This window comes from Canis lupus, chromosome 24 (assembly GCF_003254725.2).
Source record: "Canis lupus dingo isolate Sandy chromosome 24, ASM325472v2, whole genome shotgun sequence".
In the NCBI taxonomy this organism is placed as follows: Eukaryota; Metazoa; Chordata; class Mammalia; order Carnivora; family Canidae; genus Canis; species Canis lupus.
Window position 1 is genome coordinate 20,193,812 of NC_064266.1, and position 24,574 is coordinate 20,218,385.

At 48.5% G+C, this 24,574-nt stretch overlaps 1 protein-coding gene across 8 annotated transcripts in view; it reads right to left on the bottom strand.

Moving 5' to 3' along the window:
• FAM110A (family with sequence similarity 110 member A) overlaps window positions 1–24,574 on the bottom strand; it is a 146,234-nt gene that overhangs the window by 63,923 nt on the left and 57,737 nt on the right. For 2 of the 8 annotated variants that reach the window (XR_007405417.1, XR_003145027.3), the window contains 4 exons: window positions 18,198–18,777; window positions 16,206–16,375; window positions 15,565–15,721; window positions 11,597–11,965 (listed from right to left, as the gene is read on the bottom strand). The exons of 1 other annotated variant lie outside the window; for it this stretch is intronic. The gene's annotated coding sequence lies outside the window, so the exon portion shown is untranslated. Of the gene's footprint in view, window positions 1–11,596; window positions 11,966–15,564; window positions 15,722–16,205; window positions 16,376–18,197; window positions 18,778–24,574 lie in introns of those variants that run through there. 5 more of the 8 variants (XR_007405416.1, XR_007405415.1, XR_003145028.3 and 2 more) reach the window with 4 other exon arrangements.

Consider the following 24,574-nt stretch of genomic DNA (forward strand, 5'->3'; position numbering starts at 1 on the left):
CTGCCCTGCCCCCTGGGGAGCCAGGCCTCTGTGGGGGGGAGAGGAGACAGAAGGGCCCCTCCTGCTTCCCCAAGGAGGCCTCCTCCTTAAAGTCCCCAGAGGCCGTGGGGTCCTCTCTCCCATGGCTGTGCCACCTCTGCAGGAAGGGGCAGGAGGGAAGCAAGGAGACCAGTGGGGAGGCTTGGCAGTGACCCAGGAGAGTACAGATGGTAGCTGTGGACCCGGGTGGTGGCTTTGGCAGTAGGAGGAAGTATTCGGATTCTGGGTATGTTTTGAAGGGCGAGGCAACAGCATTTGATGAATCTGATGTGTGCCCTGTGAAATTGTCTTTATATGTAATAAAGTGCATTACATACATTCCAGAGTAAGGTATCCATCGTCAAATACTGTGTAACAAATTAACTCAAAACTTAACGCCTTTCTCTGCAAATAAATACCCTGCAAGCTGAGGCAAGTCACCCAGCTTGGCTCTCCCCTCTTCCACTTTCTCTTCCTTTCAGTTTATGCCAAGCCCTGCCCTATATGTTGGTGAGGCTGTGTGGAGCAACTCAAAGGTGATTGCCTTGGAGAGCTCACCTGGTGGGGAAGCGGACACCAACATGATGTCAGATGGTGACAGAGCAGCTTTCACGTCTGGGGCCATCAGCAGGCCGCCCCAGGCCCCAACCAGCCCTGAGGCCTGGCATGTTAGCTCCTCACAGTATGTTCTAAAAGTCTGAAAGAGTTTCCAGCACTTTAAAAAATGAGGAGACGGGCAGCCCTGGTGGCGCAGCGGTTTAGCGCCGCCTGCAGCCCAGGGCATGATCCTGGAGACCCTGGATCGAGTCCCATGTCAGGCTCTCTGCATGGAGCCTGCTTCTCCCTCTGCCTGTGTCTCTGCCTCTCTCTCTCTCTCTGCATCTCTATGAATAAATAAATTTTAAAAAATCTTTTAAAAAAATAAAAATAAAAAATGAGACAACTTCAACATCTAGATTTACAGCTAGTTTTAAAAACTTGAAAGCTCTGGCCACTTGGGCCTGCTTTTCCCCTTGGCAGATGTCACCTAGATCAGGCCCCACATGCCTTCAGTGTTGGCTGCTGATGGTTGGGGGGGAAGGGGCTGCTGTACCTAAGATTTCCCCTCCCCCAGGGGCAGCCACACCAAAGACTGGTCACTGCAGGGTGAAGAGGCCTGACCTCCCTGTCTCACGGTATGACATCTCTGAAGGGCTGTCCCAGCTCCAGAGCTCTTGTCAGGACTGGCCAAAGACCTCTGTCGCAAATGCCTGACCTTGCTTCCCTCACTTCTCTGAGATCCTCAGGGCACTCCCTGGAAAACCAGCTGCACTCAAACCTCTACCTCACTGTTTCCTTTAGACCCCAACCTTCCAGATGTGCACATGCTTGCCAGCTTCCCAATGTCCCCACATAGCCCACCTGGCCCACCTGGCTTTGGAGTTTTGCAGCGCTGCTCATATCCTGGCCTCCCCACAGTGATAACAGAAGAAAGAGCTGACATCCCCAAGGCAGGGAGCACGTTTATTATGCAAGGCATTCTTCTCTGCAATAAACTCATTCAATCCTCGTGATAACCCTGTGGTCATTACATACTGATGTAAATGGCCAAGACATTTTTTAAATCTGACAATATTAGATGCCAGTGGGAATGTGAGATGGTACAGTCCCCATTGGAAAAGTTCATCAGTTTCTTGTAGAATTATAAATATATTTACACTATGACCCAGTAATTCCACTGTTAGATATCAACCCCAGAAAAATGACAATTTATGTCCTCACAAAGACCTGTGTGCACATGTTCAGAGCAGCATTATTTATAATTGCCAAAACCTGGAAATGACCCAAATGCCTTTCAACTGATGAATGATAGAAAAGTCTTTGTGTATCCATATACTGAAATACTACTTGGCAATAAAAAGAACAGAAGTCTGAAGTGAGGGTGCCTGCAGGGCTGAGTTCCCTCAGAAGGTTCTACAGCAGAAGCTGTTCCTTGCCTCTTCCAGTTTCTGGTGGCCCAGTTAGTCCTTGGCTTGTGGCCACATCCCTTATTCTCTGCCTCCATGGTCACTGGCCTTCTTGTCCGCAAGTTTGCCTCTTTGTGTCCCTTTTTTAAAAAAGCAAGTTCTGTGCCCAATGTGGTGCCTGAATTCATGATCCCGAGATCAAGAGTCGCATGCTCTTCCAATTGAGTCAGACAGGTACTCACACCTCTCTCGCATGAGGACACATGATGGCATGAAGGTCCACCTGGATAATCCACTCATCTCTCTTTTTTTAAAAGATTTTATTTATTTATTCATGAAAGACACACAGAGAGAGAGAGAGAGAGAGAGAGAGAAAGAGAGGCGCAGAGACACAGGCAGAGGGAGAAGCAGGCTCCATGCCAGGAGCCCAATGTGGGACTTGATCCTGGACCCCAGGATCACACCCTGAGTGGAACAACCACTGAGCCACCCAGGCATCCCAATCCACTCGTCTCTTCACCTCAAGATCCTTCATTTGATTACAGCTGCAAAGATCCTTTTGGCGAATAAGGTAACACAAAACTCAGAGACCAGAACTCCATGTCTTCGAGGGGCCATTACTCCACCAGGGATCAGGGGAAAGGGTATTGACCCCAAAGGAGCATGAAGGAACTTTTTTAGGGGTGAGGGAACTGTTCCATATATCGGTTGTGGTGGTGGTTGTGTAAGTGAGACATTTGTGAGAACTGGGGATGAATGATTTAGGCTTGCGCCCAGGCTGCTTTCCATGTAATCAACACACTATTTATTATTATTATTAGGGGAGAAAATGAGGTGGGGGCGGAGGCTCTGGGTTCCAATGCTAATAATAATTAAGCCAAAAAGTTTGAAAGCGACAGGAATAAATGAGCTCCCCCTCAGTGGTGACATTTCACGATTTTGCAATTCTTTGACTTTCAGACTGTGCTTCAGAATTCCTCGAGGCTGAAGATGTTGCCCACTTTAGAGCCCAGAGGGCAGTTGTCTGGGATGCTCAAGCTAGGTGGGGAGGGGAGGGGACAATGGGGAAGATGGGGACGGATGGAAATAACAGCAGGGGGGAGGGCTCTGACCCCTCTCCCCACAGAGTACTCGCCCTGTCCCCAGGGACAAGGCCTCTGTCCCCTCCATTCACTCACCCCAGCTGATGCCACAGGCCTCCACCAGAGCCCCCCCAACCTCCCCTCATTGTGTGAAGGGCTCAGATGGAGGGGCAGCCCATTAACCCCTTCCTGGCCTCATTGCTTCACTCTGCAGCTGTCCCTCCCGCGGCCTCAGGCCTGAGCAGGGAAGAGGACCCGGTAGTTAATCACAATTACAGCGCAGAGTGTCAGCTGGGAAGCTGGCCTCCTTCATCGGCTGCCAGCCGGCCCAGGCCGAGGGGTGACCTGCATCAGCCCCACAGCAGGTCCTGAGACCTACAGAGGCAAAGACAGGACAGTCCCTTCCTGGTTCAGTCCTGGGGACTTCCCCAAAGACCCCAGCATGGTGTTCGCCATTGTCAGGCCTGCTTCCAGTAGCTTTCAAACATGCCGAGCCTGGCACCTGCCCCCTGCACCTCTGCCTCCTGCTTCCATGGTGGGGTCCTCATCTTGTCAGTCTCCACTGAAACATCACCTCCTCCAAGAGGCCTTCCCTGACCACCCTGGCTAAGGTGATGCTGTTCCCAACCACACCCTGTTACGTGCCTGGTTTCCATGTTTTGTTTTATTTTTCCAAAGTTCTCGTCACTACCTTTAATTGCCTTAGGTATTGACTAGTTTAGTGTGTATATAGTTTTCTAGGGCTCAAGTCGCACATTACCACAAAATCAGAGGTTAAGGCAACAGAAATTTATTATCTCCCAGTTCCGAGGCTGGAAGTCCAATATTGGGGTGTCACAGGGCCTTGTTCTCTCTAAAGGCTCCAGGGAGAATGCTTCCTGGAATCTCTGGTGTTCATCAGCCTATAGGCCCATCACTCTGCTCTCAGCCTCCATCACCATACAGAGACCTCCCTGTACAACTATGTCTATGTCCAGATTTCCCTCTTCTCATAAAGACACCAGCCCATGGATAACGGCCCACCCCTCACCCGGCATGACTTTACACTTGATTACATCTGCAAAGACCCCATTTCCACATTCACAGGAATCTGGGATTAGGACTCAGACATATCAATAATCTCACAACGGTGTTTTGTTCTACATATTCAAAAAGGCCCCATTGGCCTTGTCATAAAACATATTCTCTGAGCAGCAAGCACTTAATTTTAAAACAACACATTTTATCAAGGCTCTGCCTCAGGCCAGAGCTGGGGCCAGGGAGAGGGGACTCTCAGAATCTCTGGGCGGGAGAAGCCCTCTATCAAACGGAGAAAAGACATGGAAGCAGGTTTGTCCCTAAAGATGGCTCCCATCTGTCTCCGGGGACCCTAGGGATCCAGCTCACAGTCAGCACCAATAAACACGGTGGTTTGGATGGATGAGGAAGAGGTGGGGCAGCATGCAGCAGGACCACAGGGGACAGGAGAACCGACTCAGGCTGGGGGCTGGGGAGAGCTTCACCAGCAGATGAGCCTTATGGGAAAAGAGTGGCTGAGGTCACAGCATAGGCACAAAGGACTGAGAGAGCCTGGCGCTGAGCTGTCTGCGGGTAGCGGCAAGTAGCCACCAGAGAGGGTGCTGCCTGGGGCGGGGGTGGGGGAAACAGGTGACACAGGGACCGCTCAGACTCTGAACTTAGGCCCTGATGGCAAAGGGGAGCCACCGAGGGATTGAAAGCAGGGGCTTGTTGATGTCAAATTTGCACATAACCCATCTCTTCCTTTTTAGTTTCTATTTACATAGTACACTGACCTCGGTCTTTCAAGGTCAACAGGTACAACAGGATATGGAGAAAAGTCTCCATCTTTCCCAGCCCCAGCCACCCATTCCCCTCCCATAGGCGACCATTGTTACCAGCCTGTCCCAGAGACTCGATGCAGATACAAGCAAATTTCTCTTCATTTGAAACATATAGCATCATTTGCTCACTGTTCTGCACCTTGCTTTTTAAAAATATTGAAGTAGGGGACCCCTGGGTGGCTCAGCGGTTTGGCGCCTGCCTTTGGCCCAGGGCGTGATCCTGAAGACCCGGGATCTTGTCCCTGTCGGGCTCCCAGCATGGAGCCTGCTCCTCACTCTGCCTGTGTCTCTGCCTCTCTCTCTCTCTCTCTTTCTCTCTCTCTCTATCATAAATAAATTTAAATTTTTTTAAGTCTTTAAAAATATTGAAGTATAATTTACATACAGAGCAATGAACGTGTGTGGCCCACACCCAATCGTGATTCAGAACATTTCCAGCTCCCAAGTTTGTTCATGCCTCTTCCCAATCAATTCCACCATTCCCAGAGGAAGCCACTGAGCTGGTTTCTGGCACCATGACTTAACTCATTTTACCTGTTCTAGAATTTGATGTAAATAGCATCATTAGAGCAAGCTGTTTTTTGTGTCCAGCTTGTTTTTGCTCAGTGTGCTTTGAGATCTTTCTTCCACGTTGTTGTACGTGTCAATAGTTCGCTCATTTATACTGCAGGGTTATATCCCAAGATATGGAGTCATCAGTTTGCTTATCCATTCACTAGTTGATGGACACTGGGCTGTATCCAGTTGCTGTCTATCACAAACGACTGCTATGAACATTTGTGCCTAAGTCCTTGTGGGGACATATATTTTTATTTGGTGGGGTGGGAAGTAAAAACCTAGACATATAGTTGCTGGGTCATGGGTAAGTATATGTTTAACTTTGTAAGAAAGTGCCAAACTGTTTTCCAAAGTGAGATATCTGAAATGTCATTTCATGTCAGTGCATAGTGAGCTTGTTCATTTGTGTTCAAGGCTGCATAGTGCTCCCTTGTACAGATGTCCCAAAATTTAACAAGCAGCCCCCTACTCATGTTTCCAGTTTTTTGCTGTCACCAACAATGCCGTAGTGAATAACCTTGTAGATACATCACATGGCTGAGTACACTTGTAAGACACACTCCTAGAAGTGGAACTCTTGAGTGTGACAGAGACAGATGGTAATCTCCAATATCCAGGCTCCCTATCTTCCTTTGAAAGAGAACTCCAATTATTATCTGGATACATGATGCCTGGAACCAGACCATATTTCTCAGGCTCTCTTGCAGGTTAGTGTGGCCATATAGTCAAGTTCTGACCAATAGAATCTAAGTAAAAGGACCATATGTGACTTCCAGAAAGGGCCTTTAGAGAGACTTCCCTCCCTTCTTGACCCCTTTCTCCTTTCTGATGACTGGAAGGCTCTCCATCTGGAATGCAGATGTGATGGTTGGTGTTTGAGCAGCCATATCGGGCCACGAAATGGCAGTTATATACTGAGGATGGTTAGAATATCAAGATAGGAGTCTAGTTCTCCAAACCATGGAGCACCATGCCAGCCCTAGATGGCCTACCTTCAGACTTTATTTGCATGAAAGGGAAATGCCTCTACTTTGCTTAAACAACTATTATTAAAGGTTTGTTTTGGTTTGGTTTTTTTTGTCAAAGCCACTGGTTATAAACCCTGTGCATCATAACTCTGAAAAGTAGCACCACATAGTTTTGCTTTTAGAAATGTCATTTTGGGGAATAGCGTGCAGGCAGATTGAAGGGCAAATTGAAGGGAGACATGGAGACAATGGGAGAGTGGTCAAGGGGGGATAATAATAAGGTCCGAATCCATTTGGGAGCAATTTAGATGGGGGTGGGGGCAGCCAAATTCTCCCCAAACCTAAAGGAGATCTCATAGGTGTTCTCAGGCCACCCCACCCACAGCCTATGCTTTCATCTGACCCCAGCCCTCTTATCTAACTCATTACCCAGCTCCACCCTTGCATGGTGGGTTCCAGGATCCTCCCCCAGCAAACTTCTCTTCCCAGAGTACACCTTACCTACTCTTTGTGCAAGCCTTCTGCACCTGCTGAACCCTTTTGCGACAAGGCCTTCATCACCTATACCCTTTCGCTCCCTCACCTAGCTAATTTCCACATATCACTCAGGTCTTGCCTGAAACCGCGCCTCCTCCAGGAAGCCCTCGGGATTCCCTTCTTTCCCGAAGGTCCTCTGGGCTCCCCATCCCGCGATGCGGCCCTTTATCTAGCATTTGCCGGTCTGCGTAGTAATTGTTAAGTCTCCCTGCGGCACTAGCCTGAGAGCCTTTGGCTGGTGAGAATGGCAACCAAGAGGTGCCCAGCCCAGGACCCGGCATTTAAAAAAATGTGCCCCACCTGCCTCAGGGCCCTGTTCTCAGCACTTAGACTAACTCTTGCAATGCTCCGCAGAGCAACACAGTGAATGGGTGAGCGAGTGAATGAATGAATGAATGAGGGAACGAATGAATGAGGTACCCACCAGGGGGCGATGGCGCTTTGCCTCGGAGGCCCCCGGGCTGCCGAGACTGAGAAAAGCCCCTTTCCCACCGCCCCCTCCCCTTCGGGTCTCGCCACGCCACCCCAGCCCACCCCCAACCCCACGGGGGAATCGCCGGGCCCCGCCCGCCCCCTTCCCGCCTCAGATAATTAACTCGAACCAATAAAACGCTGATTGCGGCTCCTTTGTACGCGCCGCCTTGGCATTGTCATGGAAAACGGGGTCCCCTCCCCATCCGGGCCGCCCGCCCCTCCCCGGCCCCCGCAGCTGGCCCGGGAGTCGGCCGGAGCCACCTGGACGGGACCCGGGTCCCCGAGCCGTCGCGCGCCCAGCCCATCTGCTCCCCGCCCCCTCCCCACCGTCAGCTGCGGGCCCGGGCCCCGGAGCGGCGAGCGCGTCCTGCGGAGCCCGCACCCTTCCTGCGGCTCACCCCGCGGGCCCCGGCGGCGGGCGTCCCGGCCCCCCCCAAGCCTGGGCCCCGGCCCGGAGACGGGGATGGAGGCGCCGGAGGGGTGTTCGTGGCCCGAAATAATAACGGTGATGAGACGCCAAAGAGCACGGAGGGAACCGGTGGGAAAGCCCCGCACCCCACCCATTCCTAGTCCCAGGACAAGCTTCCAGGAATCTCTCATATATACACAGTATGGGTACATGTATTAATCTATTTTAGAGATCATGAAGGAAAAAGGTAACAAGGTGGGGGTAACCAATGTAAACAATGCAGTGGGCTCTACAGGATGTTCCCCTTCAGCGTCGCACCCCCACACCGTGACTGAGTTGGGAGTGGCGGGTATTTCTCCAGAGAGCTTTCTCTACATGCACCCGTAGAAATAAATGTATCTATGCTTATTTGTAGAAATGCATTTATGCTTAGAAATGTATGCACATTGCAAATACACATACACACATGTATGAACCTGCATGGGATCACTCCCACTTCTCATCTATGTTCGGCTTTATTTTACTAGACAAGTGATACCAGAGATCTTTCCAGGGCAGGGTTATTTACACAACAACGCTACCATAGGCCCCCTCTGCTGTCACCCCACTTCAGCCGGGTGGGCTCTGCTGTCTGGCCAGTGTGGGTCCCAGACTATCAGTTGTGGGTGAGGGCTCTGCCCTTGGCCCTTTGTGAAGGGGCCTTTGGGGTCTGTGTGTCCCATAAAAGGAACCCATGAGCTCTATGAACTGCCTTTCAGCAGAGGGAAGAGAAATCATAATAATGGTAGTAGAAGGGGATCCCTGGGTGGCGCAGCGGTTTGGCGCCTGCCTTTGGCCCAGGGCGCGATCCTGGAGACCCAGGATCGAATCCCACATCGGGCTCCGGGTGCATGGAGCCTGCTTCTCCCTCTGCCTGTGTCTCTGCCTCTCTCTCTCTCTCTCTCTCTCTCTCTGTGACTATCATAAATAAATAAAAATTTAAAAAAAAATAATGGTAGTAGTAGCGATGGTATTAACAGCTGTAATGAAAACTATCCAAAACGTAGGCATGAGACAAAAGGAAGCCAGTGTGCCCTTTCGAGCTCATTCTAAGACACTGTCCAATCGGCCTAACTGGGCCACCTGATTGTCTAGGAGATGTACCTTTGTTTGACTTTGCTGTTTATTTTTTTTTTTTAAATATTCTTTATTATTTATTCATGATAGTCATAGAGAGAGGAGAGAGAGGCAGAGACACAGGCAGAGGGAGAAGCGGGCTCCATGCCGGGAGCCTGACGCGGGACTCGATCCTGGGACTCCGAGATCGTACCCTGGGCCAAAGGCAGGTGCTAAACCGCTGAGCCACCCAGGGATCCCCAGACTTTGCTGTTTATTATTGATCAGACTTCCCACTCAGTGAAGTTACACTTTAACTTATAAAAGATGCACAGTTGCAAATGATTTTTGTCCTGTACTAAAAGTAATGCTAAGGCTTATGGTTTTGTTGCCCTGTAAGACATTAACCAGTTTTGTACCTAATTTCTAATTTGGCCATCCTGTCCTCCATTGAACCAGCCTGACCATCTTGCCGGTTCCCTCATTAATGAGTTAAATAAACGTCTAACACATGCTCACTATATTTGTATAAGATTCACGTTGTCAAACTTTCTGAAAGTAATACTTGGACTAAGCTAACCCTTCTGGAAAGCTCACTGTGCCAGGCACCATCCTCATGGCCTCACGTGGAGGAAGGGGCTGCAAAGGGCTCTGGGGTGAGGCAGACCTGTGTGTGGATTTTTTCTTTCGCCACTGACCCGATGTGAGACTTCAAGCAAGCCTTTGTTAAGCGTCCACTGGGTATCAGGTTCATTCACGCTGTTATCTTGAATTCAATTCAAATTCCAAAACAACTGTGCAAGATGAGATATGCTTTCATCTCTCTGGTTTTGTGCATATCCCTGGGGCACATCCCTTTCCTCCTTGAGCCTTGGGGTTTCCAACTGCAAGATGAGGTTGGTCATAACTGTCTCCCAGGCCGGTGCAAAGATGCAGCGTGACAATGCTTGAGAAGGCAACTCCATCAGGAGAGCATCTTGTTACTTATGGTTCAGCTAACAGGATGCTCAGGGCAGGGGAGTAATGTACCCAAAGTCACAAGGTCCCAGAGCTTGGGCTGTCACTCCTGCTGCTTTAGTCACATAATATCCCAGAGCCTCCATTTCCACATCTGTGAAATGGGAATAATAAAACCAAGAGGAGCTGTTGCCAGAGGAAAGCACATCTGCCTGGCAGCGTGGTCGGCTCTTGCAGCAGCTGCCGGCTGTTCATTTTGTGGTTGTGTGACACTCTGGAATGTTCTGGTGTCACGTCAGGGTCATCTGTTGAGATACTTTTTCGGTTCTTGCTTTTAGAATTGGCACCTGAGGGGCACCTGGGTGGCTCAGTGGTTGAGTGTCTGTCTTCGGCTCAGGTCATGATCCCAGGGTCCTAGGATCGAGTCTCACATCGGGCTCCCCCCAGGGAGCCTGCCTCTCCCTCTGCCTGTGTCTCTGCCTTTCACTCTGTGTCTCATGAATAAATAAATAAAATCTTAAAAAAAAAAAAAAAAAAAAAGAACTGGTACCTGAGAGGAGAGGTATTTTTCTGTCTCCTACCTCCAATAAGGAAACATTTGTGCCCTGAGCTCTGGGCTCTTGCTGGGACATCCTCAGTAGTTTCTCTGTGTGTCTGGGGGTTTCTCTCCTGAGAAACCACTCAGGTGTAGAGGTCAAAGGCAGCAGATCCCAGACCTCAGGCTTGAATGTTGTATTTGTTTTCAAGGGCTGCTGTAACAATGGACCACAAACTGGTTCAGAACAACAGAAACTTATTATTTCACAGTTCTGGAAGCTGGAGATCTGAAATCAAGGTGTCAGTGGGGCCCTATAGGGGTTGCCCACAGTCCTTGGAACCCCTGAGCCTGTAGGCCCGTCATTCCAATCTTCCCCAGTTACCACATGGCATCCTCCCTGGAGGTCTATGTCTGGGTCCAGATTTCTCTCTTCCTGATAAGGCCGCTAGTCATCAGACTAGGATCTACTCTAGTAGTCATACCCATGACTTTACCTTGACTTAATTACATCTGCAAAGACACTATTTCTAAATAAAGTCATATTCTGGCATTTTGGGTGGACATGAATAGGCGGGGGAGGGGGGCGTTCTTCAATCCAGTAGAGACAGTGAGCGTCTCCCTGAGCTCCTAAAGGGAGCCAACCCACCTCAAGGTTTCTGGATTGCAAAAACCCCAGGATGCCTGTGAGACCCTCTGGATGAGCAATCAGGCACCTAGCCATCCTGTCAACAAGGAGCTAGGAGCTGTACTTCCTCTGATTAGACAAACAAAGCACAAGCATGCTGGGGGACACCAGCAAGTGCCCACCACCCATATCTCTCTGCTTAAAGTCAAGTGCAAAGGCGCTGGGCTCTGAGATGCCAACAGGTCAACCTCCCCTCTCTGGTTTATACTTTACTCATCTGTCCAATGGACATGATGAGTAAGATTAGATTACACTTATATGGATTTTGAGAACAAGCAAAGTTTATGGTGATAAAAATCAGAATAGTGCAGAGCAGTAACATTGTGTGTCAATTCTACTTCAATTAAAAAAAAAATCAGGATGGTGATTATCTGGGGGATGGGCAGGAGGGAGTGTGCTGGTGCCTGGCAATGTTCTTTATCTTCATCTGGATGGTAGTCACACAGGTGTGTCCTTGCATAAAAATTCATTGAACTGCACACATTAGATGTATGTGCTCCAGGTACTTTATTTTGTTTTATATCTTACTTAAAAGTCAGGTAGACAGGCAGGTAGGAAGGAGGAAAGAGAAGCCAAGGGAAGGAAAAAAGGTGAGCACAGTGATCCTTGGCAGGCCTGGTTTCCAGCACGAAGTGAAGATGCCTGTGCCTTTCAGCAAATGGTGGGCAGAGGGGCACCAGGGTCTAGCCTTGCCAGCAGAAACAGAATGGAAGGGTGGTAGAAGGCATGCTCCTGCCTTTGCCCTCTCACTCCAGGCCTCTACCTTGGAAGACAGAAAGTGGGCCTTCAGAGTCACATGTACTGGCTGTGTGACTTCAGGCAGGGTCTTTGCCTTCTCTGGGCCTCGGGCTTCTCACCTGGAAAATAAGGACAATACTCTCAAAGAACTGTGAAATCCAAGACACTGGCTGAGCACCGTGCCTGCTGCTCTTCCTAAGCTCCTCCCTCAGGAGGAGGGAGTCCCCACAGCTGAGCACCAGTCCCACAGGCCTGATGGCTGAGAGGTACTGGAGATTCCTGGATCCACGTCTGTGGACCAGGACTCATCTGTTTCCTCCTCAGTAGAATGCCTTCCTTCCTGCACTCGTCCTTTCATCCCCTCGGCCAACCTTGAGCAATTTCCTCCACTTTTCTGAGAACTAATCTGCTCCTCTCTAAAATGGTGGATGATACACATCCGCAGCTATAAAGATGCAAGGAATTTACACTCACAATAAGGACTGGAACAAAGCAAGGACTCAGGATAGCTGATATTGCTAACCATGCCTGCCCACTGACCGCACCCCTGCCGCGTGGGGGGTAACACGCTGGGCTTCAGGGGCCACAGTGGGCTGGGGACACCCTTCGTGCAGGGCCATGTCGCTGGATGACAAGGGGACCCCAGAGCACCCTGCCTCCCGAGGCCGCTGCTGCCAGGCTGAGCATTTCAGCTGTACCCGGGCCAGATGCATGGTTCTGCCAAATGCACCAAGAGAGGCTGTCACTTGGTGGCACAAAGGCAGCTCCTCGCACTAGTGGTGGGCGGGGCCCGGGGAAGAGCTCCAACCACCTGGCCCTGCAACTGCTCCTGGGGCAGCCTGGCCCCAAGCCTGGGCCCCCTCCTCTCTGTACAGTGAAAGGATGGGGCAGCAGGGAGGGTGGGGGCAAGAGCCCAAGATGCCTGGTGGAGAAGCGGTGAGTACCGGGGCAGAGCCTGGAGAGAAGGAGGATGGGCGGGAGACAGCACAGACAGTAAGGAAAAGAAAAGGAAGGAGGGAAGAGCTGCTGACCCTCACCTAGCACAGGGCACGGCCCTGGTCTAAGTAACTCCTCAGAGAAACCTCCAAGACAAATACTGTTAGTGTTCCATTTTACAGCCCAGGAAACCAAAGCACAGAGAGGTTATGTAACTTGCCCAAGATCACACAGCTAGTAGGTGGCAGAGCCGAGATTCGAACCCAGGGCAGCCAGAACCCATGCTCTTAATCATCATGAAGATGAAGAGGAGGGGAAGAAGGGTAAAGAAGGAAAAAGGCAGGACACCTGGGTGGCTCAGTGGTTGAGCACCTCCCTTTGGCCTAGGGCATGATCCTGGAGTCCCGGGATCGAGTCCCACATCGGCCTCCCTGCACTGGAGCCTGTTTCTCTCTCTCTGCCTCTGTCTCTGCCTCTCTCTCTCTCTGTGTCTCTCATGAATAAATAAATAAAATCTTTAAAAAAAAAAAAAAAAGGAAAAAGGCAAGAGAAGGAGAAAAAGGAGAGGAAGGAAAAAAAGAGAAACAGAAGGAAAGAAAGCAGACATGGGAAGAAAGGCATGGTGGTAAGAATTAAGGAGGAGGGAGAGATAAGCACTCAGGAGGGAGAGGGGGCCGCCTTCCACCCACCCTCCCCACACCCTCCCCCCAAGCTGCCTACTCTGCTTCCTGAATCACTCACTGGGCAGTCCTGATCCCCACATCAGGGCAGGTGGGTCCTCAGGAAACAGTGGCTTCCCTGAGAGGGGCGCTGGTTCAGCTGCTACCCTGAGGCTGTATCCTTAGACTCCTACCCTCTAGCGTCTGTGCTCCATCACGAGGCTGAGGCCTCAGCTTTGGCAGCAGGCAGTGGGCCTGCACACAACCAAAGGGCTCTCTTGCTCTTCCTCTTAAACATGTCTCCCAGGCATGGCTGCCTGAGGCCCACCACCCTCCTGCAGGGACAGCCTGCGGAGAGCACAGGGGAGAGGAGGGGAGAGCCCAGGCCCAGGGCTCAGCCTCCACCAGGCCCTCCACACAGGCTACACGACCTGCTGAAGCAAACAGCAGCTTAGAGGCTGAGGCACTGCTGATTCCTCCTTGGGGTGCTACATGTCCCTGGGGGCCAGTTGGGGTCTTCGGACTCTGGGGGCCTAAAGTCCGGTTTGGGATAGCCTGGGATCCCTCTCAATTGTGCCCCAATTTAATTCTGTGTGTATCTGAACTTTTCTAGAGGAGAGACTTTGGTTTTCATCAGGCTCTCAAAAGAGGTTAGGTCTCCCCAAAGGTCACTCTGAGACATTCAGATCAAACAGTCAAATGGTGACTTAATGGACCATTTTTAGAAAATCACAGAACCAGGGGGTCTGAATCTTGGGACTCTGAGGGAGGGGGCCTGATGTGTTGTTGTAACCTGTTTATCCCCATCACCTGGCACACAGCAGATGTCCAATAAATATTTGTGATCAAACGAATGAACAAGTTGCAGAAGGCAGAGCAAAACAGACAGAGCCAAGGAAGGATGTGGAGAGGCCCTCCTTATCTGATATTGCAGTACAAATCACCCAAAAACTCAGTGACTCATAACAAGAATCATTTAGTAGGTCTCATGATTTCTCTGGGTCAGGGATTTGAGGCCTGTCTGGCTGGCTGGTTCTGGGGCTGCACTCATCTGAAGGTTTGACTGGGCTGCAGGATCTGCTTCCAAAATGGCTCATTCATAGGACCAGCAAGTCAGCCACAGTAGGAGGGGAGACTTCAGTTCCTTGCCTTACAAGCCTTTCCATGGGCTGCTTGAGTGACTTCCCAGCATGGCAGTTAGCTTCCCCAGCATGGTTGAACCCGAGACCAAGACAGAAGCTGTGAGATGTTTCATGACCTAGCCTTGGAAGTCACACTCTGCCATCTGCACAAAACCCTACTTGTTACACAGGTCAACAAGGGCCTGAAAATCAGAAGATATTGTGGGGGCCTTGCAGGGGGTGGAAGCCACAGAGGAGTCAGAGAATCGAGAGGGAATTCTGGGAAAGTCAGAGCCCTGGAGGTGACAGCTCTCCCACAGACAGTGGCCCTGCCCTGCACAGAGTTGGGATCGTGTTTCAAATCCAGTGCTTGACCACACTGGCCAGGCCAGATTTCCACTTTCCACCTCATTCCTGGCCATACCTTCCCCTACGATCTCAGCACTCCGGTGCTGATTCCCCATCAGCTCCCTAACAGCAATATGAATTCTCCCACCTGCAAGCCTTTGCTTCTACTCCTTCCTCTGCCTTGAATGCCCTTCTCACTTCCTCTCCTCTCAGGCTATCTCCTCCTGGAAGCCTCCCCAAATGCACCCCTAGATGTACCAGCACCTCACCCAATCCCCAGTGCTGCCCCTAGGTCTATGTAGACCCCTTGTACCTTGTCTGTCTCCCCACTGACCACAAGTGCCCTGAGTTAGCAGGTGGACCCACAGGTGCCCATCACTGCGTGCTGAATGCATGAATGATGGGTGGCTATGACCCACACACACCAGGGAGCCCCTCAGGGCTCAGAGAGGCATTTGAGGCATGGTTAGACCTCACTAGCCCCACTGGCAGATTGTTAGGGGGGCTCCTTCCAGCCCCAAGATTCTGCTATTATACCCACCTCCGGAAACATTCAACAGATGGCACCTTGAAATTAGAAGAGATGGGTCAGAGCAAGGTTTAAATCCCAGAGCCCCCACTTACTTCACTTGCATGATCCAGGAAGTCACTGACCTCTCCATACCTGAGATTCCTCAGTTGTAGAAGAGGCTAATGTGCTTCACCTTCCAGGGTAGTTGCAAGGGATGAACACTATGGCAGGAGAGGGGTTTCAATATTGGCTCTGCTATTGCGTAGATCACTTACTCTTCCAGCGCCTCACTTTTCCTATCTATGAAATGGAGACAGCTCTCTTTGAGTTCTCAGGTTGGTTCTAAAATGGCATTTATCTAGGTAAATGCTCCGCCCAGAGTCTGGCACACTGCAAAGGCCTGTGGCAGCCACAGAAGGGGCCTTTGGTCTCCTTCCAAGAAAGAATGTGTCCTTCGAGTACAGGGTCAGCAGTCAGCTGACAGCCTCCAGGATCCCTCACAGCTTTTGAGCCAGGGGCCACGGTTTTCCCAGGCAATCCCAGCCAGTGTCCGAGCCAGCACAGGAGCCAGGGCCTGATCCTTGCCGTCTAATGTCAGGCTCTGATAAGGGGTGGACTCTTCTCCAGAGCCCCCTGCTGGGTGGCATTGCCAGCCCTGCACAGCAGCTGAAGCTCTCCCCTGCCGTCTTCCACAGGCACCTGGCCCCAGTAAGCCTCTGACCCTGCTAGCTCCATCTCAGTGTATGCACCAGGGGCCACCCGAACCAGAGGGACCCAAACTGACCCAGAACACCATAGGCGGCAGCTCTCCAAGTGCAACCCAGAGGCAGGGTAGAAGCATCTCCTGGGAACTCGACAGCATGTTCGTGTGAGAATGTCAAGCCCTGATGGCCGTGCAGGGGAGGAATTGTGGAGATGTCACAGTGTCACAGTAGCGGCGTGGCCAGGGCGAGGCTGTGTTTTGTGGGAAGGGAAGAATGCTTTATCTCCGTCTCACCCCCAGGGTTCCTCCCTCATTTATCCCCCAAATCCAGAGGAGTGAACCAACGGGGCTCCTCCCCACCCCATTTAGGGGAAGGGTCCAGTCCCAATCTCCAGCTGGAGACTTCACAGGCCCTGGGCTTGTGAGGCTGCACGCAGCCGTGCCTTCCTCCCTCCTGCTCCACACCCTCCCTCTCCCTTTCCTCCCCAGGGGCACCCCAGCCCAGCCCGCCTGCCTCCCCTTTGTCTGCCAATCTGTCTCCATTCCAAGATGAGCCCTGGGCTTCTGCCAGCCCGTCTGTGCTCCACCTCTGGACCTACAGGGAGGCCTCTGTGCTCCCAACTGCCTCTCACTTAACCCTGGTGAAAAGGTCCAGGGATGGTTTGTGCTATTGGCCTCCTGGCCCCAGCCTAAGCCAGCCGTCACCACTCCCAGATCTGAAGCCATACTCTCCAAGCTAAGGTGCTTAAAGCCTCACCATGTGACAAGTGAGGAGATGGAGGATGGAGAGATACAGAGGTTTGCCCGAGGTCACGCAGCAAGAAGGGGGAGCAGCCAGGATCTGGACCTTGCTCTCTCTTGTCACCTCATGCCCCAGCAGGTGGCAGGTGACAATAGTGAGGTGGTCATATGTGACAGGGATATTGTTGGCCCTGGGGCCTTTTTAGGAGCGCCAGCCCATCCCTGTGGCACAGTGGTATCCTGTTCTTTCTCTAGTGGGCACGATCCTTGTCTTTCTCCCTGATGCCACAGCTCATCAGATACAGCTCGGAGACAGGCAGACACTTCACTCAGTTGCCTTCGCTTTACTAAACTGGCAGTGGGGTGATGTGCCAGTACCTTCCTTTGTGGGTACCTGGCATATCCCCTGTCCAGCGCTGCCTCCAGGAACCCCAGAATGCGAGGGCCAGAATAACAGTGGCACAAAGGATAGGCACATTTATTGAACACTCACTATGTGGCAGGCCTGGCTGGCAACATTCTCTGCAGACACTGTCCCATGGAACCCTCACCAGGATCCCATGACATATATGCACTTATCCACAGCTTTGGTCATGAGCCTCAGATAGGCTAAGCCTCTAACCCCTAACTGTCCTAAACTCACCCGTCCTTTCTATAGATGGGAAAATTGAGGCCCAAAGAGGTGGCATGATTTCTCCAAGGACATGTGTTTTCCTAGTTAGTGTCAGAGCCTTTCCCAGGCAGCTTACTAAGTGAGAGCACAATCCATTCATACAGCACTTCATGAGTTGTGACTCTTTTCTCCTCTCAGGAAGGCACGGGTTTCTGTTGCTCAACGGTTATCATCTGGAGATTCTTCTATGATATGTCAATATAGTTCGAAGAGCTTGATACTCACTAATTTAATGCTCACAAATACCTTACAAGATGGGTGCATTGATTATCCTGATTTTGCAAATGAGGAAACTGAGGCCAGGGAGCTTAAGTAATCTGCCTAAGGTCACACAGCCAGGATTCAAATTCCAGCTGCTTGAGGTTTTAAATACTATGATGTCCCGTCCTTTTCACAGCTGAAAAATCTGAGGCTCAAGGAGAGGAAATGACTTGCCCATGACCACAGAGCTAGAAAGAGGTGGTGGCCGGACCCCTGCCTCAGAAAATGTCCTTTCTCGTCCATGTTTGCCAATTAACAAATGCTGACTGGGAACTTTCTTTGCCAGAACAACCACAGCAGTTGCCTTGCCCAAAACACACCCATGATACAGAGGGATGAACGGGCTTATGAGGGTACCAGAGGTGGCCGTGGGGGCACCTGGCAGGACACTGACCTACCCTGGGAATAAGGGAAGACTTCCAGAAGTCTGATCCTTGAGTAGAGTCTCCAGGTTCAAGCAGGAACTTTGCCAGGAGGATAGGAAGGAGTGAGGCAACTCAAGCTGAAGAAGAGGCATGTGCAAAGGCCAGCAGTGTGAGAGAGAACGTAAGTGTCAAGAAGAGGTCTATTCAGCCCTGAGTGAGGGTAAGGACAGAAAAGGCTGAACAAGCAGGATTGTAGAATGCCCCTGAGGGAATCAGGACACTGGAGTCCTGGCCACAAATCTGCCCATGTCTCACAGAATGACCTCAGTATTCCCATTCACACAACGGTGGAGGATTGGTGTCTAAGGCCCTGCCAGTTCCACTTTCAGTTGATGAAGTCAGGATGGATTTGAACAGGAGGACTATTTTGATGTGAGGGCAGGAGGCAAGGAAAGAAGGGCATTCTAGAAAGGGAGTCCCACAGGAGCAAAGGTACAGAGGAAAGAAAGTGTTGAAAAGGACAGGAAATGGTTTCTATAAAGGGTCCCTGGAATGGTGTACATAGAGGAAAGCATGCAAGGAAGTCATATCAATCTGGATTCTTCAGTCAAAACTGAAAGAAGAAAAAAAATAGAAATTATTGTTTTAGGGATCCCTGGGTGGCGCAGCGGTTTGGCGCCTGCCTTTGGCCCAGGGCGCGATCCTGGAGACCCAGGATCGAATCCCACGTCAGGCTCCCGGTGCATGGAGCCTGCTTCTCCCTCTGCCTGTGTCTCTGCCTCTCTCTCTCTCACTGTGTGCCTATCATAAATAAATAAAAATTAAAAAAAAAAAAAAAAAAAAAGAAATTATTGTTTTATATAACTGAGAAGGCTAGGGCACTGGCTTCAGGTATGGCTGGATCCTGGTGCTGACATGTTACTGTGAGGACCCTGTCTTTCTCTCCATCTTGACTTTGATTTCTTTTTTTTAACTTACCTATTTTAGAGAGAGCATGCATGAGCAGGGGGAAGGGCAGAGGGAGAGAGAGACTCTCAAGCAGACTCCCCTCTGAGTGCAGAGCCAGACATGGAGCTCAATCCCATCACCCTGGGATCATGACCTGAGCTGAAACCAAGAGTCAGACATTTAACTGACTGAGTCATCCCAGTGCCCCTTGACTTTGATTTATTATTTATTTATTTATTCATTTGTTTGTTTGTTTGTTTGTTTTTAAGTAGGTTCCATGCCCAGTGTGAGCCCAACATGGTGTTTGAACTCATGACCCTGAGATCAAGGCCTGAGCTTAGATCAAGAATCAGATGTTCAACCAACTGAGCCACCCAGGCAACCCCTGACTTTGATTTTTTTTTCATTGTTAGTTTCACCCTCAGGGAGACTCTAACCTCATGGAGGCAAAGGCAGCCACAATCCATCACACAAAATACACTGGTTAGGGATCCCTGGGTGGCGCAGCGGTTTGGCGCCTGCCTTTGGCCCAGGGCGTGATCCTGGAGACCCGGGATCGAATCCCACGTCGGGCTCCCGGTGCATGGAGCCTGCTTCTCCCTCTGCCTGTGTCTCTGCCTCTCTCTCTCTCTCTCTCTGTGACTATCATAAATTAAAAAAAAAAAAAAAAAAATACACTGGTTAAAAAAAAAAAAAAAAAAAAAAAAAGTGCTCAAACCCTCCCATGGCACTATCCTGGACCCTTTCCTTTCCCTCACATCTAACATTTGATTTATCCTCAAATCTTATTGGATCTACCTATAAAAGAGGTTTATTTTTTATTTTTTTAAAGATTTTTATTTATTTATGAGGGACACAATGAGAGAGAGAGAGAGGCAGAGACACAGGCAGAGGGAGAAGCAGGCTCCATAGAGGGAGCCTGGTGTGGGACTCGATCCTGGGTCTCCAGGATCAGGCCCTGGACTGAAGGCAGTGCTAAACCGCTGAGCCACCCGGGCTGCCCTATAAAAAGAGGTTTAGAATCTACTCACTTCTTCCCACCTCCACTGATAACAGCCTGATCCATGCCACCCTATTTATCTCTCTATTTTATCTTTCTATTTATATTTTATTATTTTCTTATGTTGGCTCCACAACCAGCAGAGAGCCCAATGGGGACTCGAACTCACAACCATGAGATCAAGACCTGAGCCAAGATCAAGAGTTAGACACTCAACCACGAGCCACCCAGGCACCCCATCTACTTTTTTAAGAATCTATCTATCTATCTATCTATCTATCTATCTATCTATCTAAGAGAGAGAGAGAGAGAGAAAATGTGCAAGTGGGCGAGGGGCAGAGGGAGAGGAAGAGAGATAATCTCAAGCAGACTCCCTGCTGAGCATGGAGCCCCACATGGGGCTCTTTCTCAAGACCCTGAGATCATGACCTGGTCCATAATCAAAAGTAAGTTGCTTAACCGATTGAGCCACCCAGATACCCCATATCTATTTTATTTTTTAAATTGAGGTATTATATTCAGGTAGATGAGACCACAACTGGACATGTACATCCAGATTATGAATATTCACACAGTGAGCACATGATGTAACCTCCAAGTAGATCAAGAAGCATAAGAGCACCCCATGAGCCTCCCTCAAGCCCCCTCCTAGTTACTAACTCCCTTAATGTTATATGCGAGTCACCATCATCTGTTGCCTGGTTTAGTGCATCAGTTCCCAGCTGTCTCAAGCTTTCATTATGGCATCTCTCAATTGATTCAGTTACTTCAATCAACTCAGACATCCTGTAAAATATAAGTCAAAAAAATGTTTCCTCTCTTTTCAAAGCCTTCCCATAGCTCCCATTTCATTTGGTATAAAAACCAAAGTTCTTACCATGGCCTGTAAGATCCTACAAAAGCTGTCACTTGTCTCCCTCTTGCCCCCACCCCCAACATCCCCTGATCCATCTATACTGGCTTCTTTCTGTTCTTCAAACATTCTCAGGCACATATTTACAGAGTTGTTGTACTTGCTGTTCCCACTGCCTAGAATCTTCTTCCTCCCCCAGCCCCCATATTGTCATGGTTCATTCCATCACTTCCTTCAAGTTTGTGTTCGAATGTTCCCTTTCAACATCTGCTCCTGCCCAAGATGGAGTATCAGGGATTGGATTTACTCTCCCACTTGAAATAAACAAATAAACTAGGAAAAATATATAAAATGATAGTTTTCAAGACACTGGGCATCAAGCAATAAAGGATAATGATCTCTCACAGATGGGAAGCAAACAAGGTAAGGCCTATGATGGCCCTCAGTGTACTGCCTGGGAGGAGTTTCCAGATCCCAGTGCAGGAAAGGGGAACCTAGGTGAAACCCAGAAGATTCCCTGAGTTAAAGAAATTCATCTGAGAGTCCAGGAAGACCAAAGAGAATGAATTTGCAGGACACAGTATTAGAGCAGACAAATCTGATGATTCCATGGATCTGCAGAAAGACCCCCTGCAGTATTAGGCTGAGCACTGGTTGGTGCTTTTGTCCAGTAAAATTACTCTGATTTGGGGAAAAAAACATGGGAGAAGACTAGAGAACAGTGTCCAGCAGTTACATAGGACCAAAAATAGAGCCAAATAGAAAAAAATTATAACCCGTGGGGACTTGTTACAGTATTCAGGAAGGTCTTGGTAAAGAATTAGCCTTCAGCAGAGCATTGCTCTGGACCCACCCAACAAATCATAAAAGCAAGACTTGAAAGCATCAAACTGTTTCCAGGTAACCTAACTGAATCTCAGAGCAAAACTCAAGAAGATATAGAAATATAAAAATATACAGCATCCAACAAAGGTAAAACTCATAGTGTTTGGCATCCAAACAAAAATTACCAGGTATGCAAAGAAACAAGAAAACATGGCCCATAATGAGGACAATAATGAATCAATGGAAACTGGCCCAGAACTGACACAGAAGTAGTAGACAAGAACATTAAAAGAATGATTAAAACTATATTCTGTATGTTTAAAAGTTAAGGAGACATATGGAAGACACTAAAAGATCTGAATGGAATTTCTAGAAACGAAAACCACAATGTCTGATATTAAAAAATGCTGGGATTAATGGTTGACTAAACACAGCAGAAGAAAAAAATGAATGAATTTGAAGACATAACGAATAGAAACTATCCAAAATGGAACACAGAGAAGGATAAAAATAATAATCATAGGGATGCCTGGGTGGCTCAGTGGTTGATCCCAGAGTCCTGGGATCTGCCTATGTCCCTGACTCTGCCTATGTCTCTGTCTCTCTCTGTATCTCTCATGAATAAATAAAATCTGAAAAAAAAATAATCATCATCATAAAAAATAAAAAAGAAGAGCATCAGGAGCTGTGGAGCAACTTTTAAGCAGCCTAATGTGTAACTGAAGTCCCCAAAGGAAATATCTGAAAAAGAATAGCTGAGAGGTTCCAAATCTGATATAAGGTATAAACTTACAGATCCAATAGGTTCAATAAACCGCAAGCACAAGAGACAGAAATAAGGGCACCTGCATGGCTCAGTTGGTTAAGCCTTCAGGTCAGGTCATGATCCCAGGGTCCTGGGATCAAATTCCACACTGGACTCCCTGCTCAGCAAGGAATCTGCTTCTCCCTCCCCCTGTTCTTGTGCTCTTGCTTACGTTTTGTCTCTCTCGCTCTCTCTTTTGTTCTTTCCCTCCTTCTGAAATAAATAAAATCTTTAAATAAAAAAATAAAAATAATTTTAAAAAAAAGACAGAAAATTATCCATCATGATCAAATTGCTCAAAACCAGTGACAAAGAGGAAAATATTTGAAAAACAAAGAAAAAAGATTTGTTAAATACAGAGAAATAAAGATCAGGATAATGGCAGATTTCTTGTTGGATGTGAGCTAGAGGAGAAAATAGAGCAAATCCTTTAACTCAAAGAAAGAAAAAAAATGTGTCAGCAAAAATTCTATACCCAGTTAAAATATCCTTCAAAAATGAAGGTGAGGGCAGCCCGGGTGGCTCAGCGGTTTAGTACTGCCTTCAGCCCAGAGCGTGATCCTGGAGTCCTGGGATCGAGTCCCGCATCCGGCTCCTTGGATGGAGCCTATTTCTCCCTCTGTCTGTGTCTCTGCCTCTCTCTCTCTCTCTCTCTCTCTCTGTGTCTCTCATGAATAAATAACTAAATAAATATTTTTTAAAATGAAAGTGAAATGAAAATGTTTTCAGACACACAAAGTTGAAAGAGTTCTTCACCAATAGATCTGCACTACAAGAAATGATAAATGAAATCCTTTAGACAGAAGAAAAATGATACCAGATGGAAGTACAGATCTACACAAATGAATAAAGAGCACCACAAATGCTAATTCCATGAGTAAGGGGCGCCTGGGTGGCTCAGTGGTTAACCATCTGCCTTCGGCTCAGGGCATGATCCTGGTATCCTGGGATGAAGTCCCTCATCGAGCTCCCTGTGAGGGGCCTGCTTCTCCTTCTGCCTGTGTCTCTGCCTCTCTCTGTGTCTCTCATAAATAAATAAATAAGTAAATAAATAAATAAATAATAAATAAATAAATAAATAAAATCTTTTTAAAAAATTACATGAGCAAATATATGTTTTTATTATTTAAATGTCTTTAGAAGACAATTTACTGTTTAAACAACAATAATATTTTGTGAAGTTGTAATATCTACATAAGTAAAATGTAGGACAACAAAACCAAAATCAGGAGGAAAAGGAAATGTACTATTATATGGTCCTTATACTATACATGAAGTGGTATAATATCACTTGACCATAGGCTAAGGTTGGTTAGAGGTATATACTATAAATCCTAAACACTGAAATAACAAAATGAAGAACTATAGCTAGTAAACCAACAAAAGAGGTAAAATGGAATAATAAAAAATGCTCAATTAATCAAAAATAAGGCAGAAAAATAAGAAAAAGGAAATGAACAGCAGATAGGACAAATGGAAAACAAATAGAGAGCAAACAAATGGACTTAAATCTAACCATATCAATAATCACATTAAATGCAAATGGTCTAAACATCCTCAGTTAAAAAGTAGAGACTGTCAGATTGGATTTTTTTAAAGGACCCGAATATGTGTCACCTACAAAAAACAAAATAACTACTTTAAATATAAAGACACAAGTTGGGGATCCCTGGGTGGCACAGCGGTTTGGCGCCTGCCTTTGGCCCAGGGCACGATCCTGGAGACCCGGGATCGAATCCCACATCGGGCTCCCGGTGCATGGAGCCTGCTTCTCCCTCTGCCTGTGTCTCTGCCTCTCTCTCTCTCTCTGTGACTATCATAAATAAATAAAAATTAAAAAAAATAAATAAAGACACAAGTTAAAAGTACAAGGATAAAAAAAAAATATCATCCTAGCACTAATCAAAAGAACATTAAGTGGCTTAAACAACAGAAACTTATTTCCTCATATTTATGCAGGCTGGAAGCCCAAGATCAAA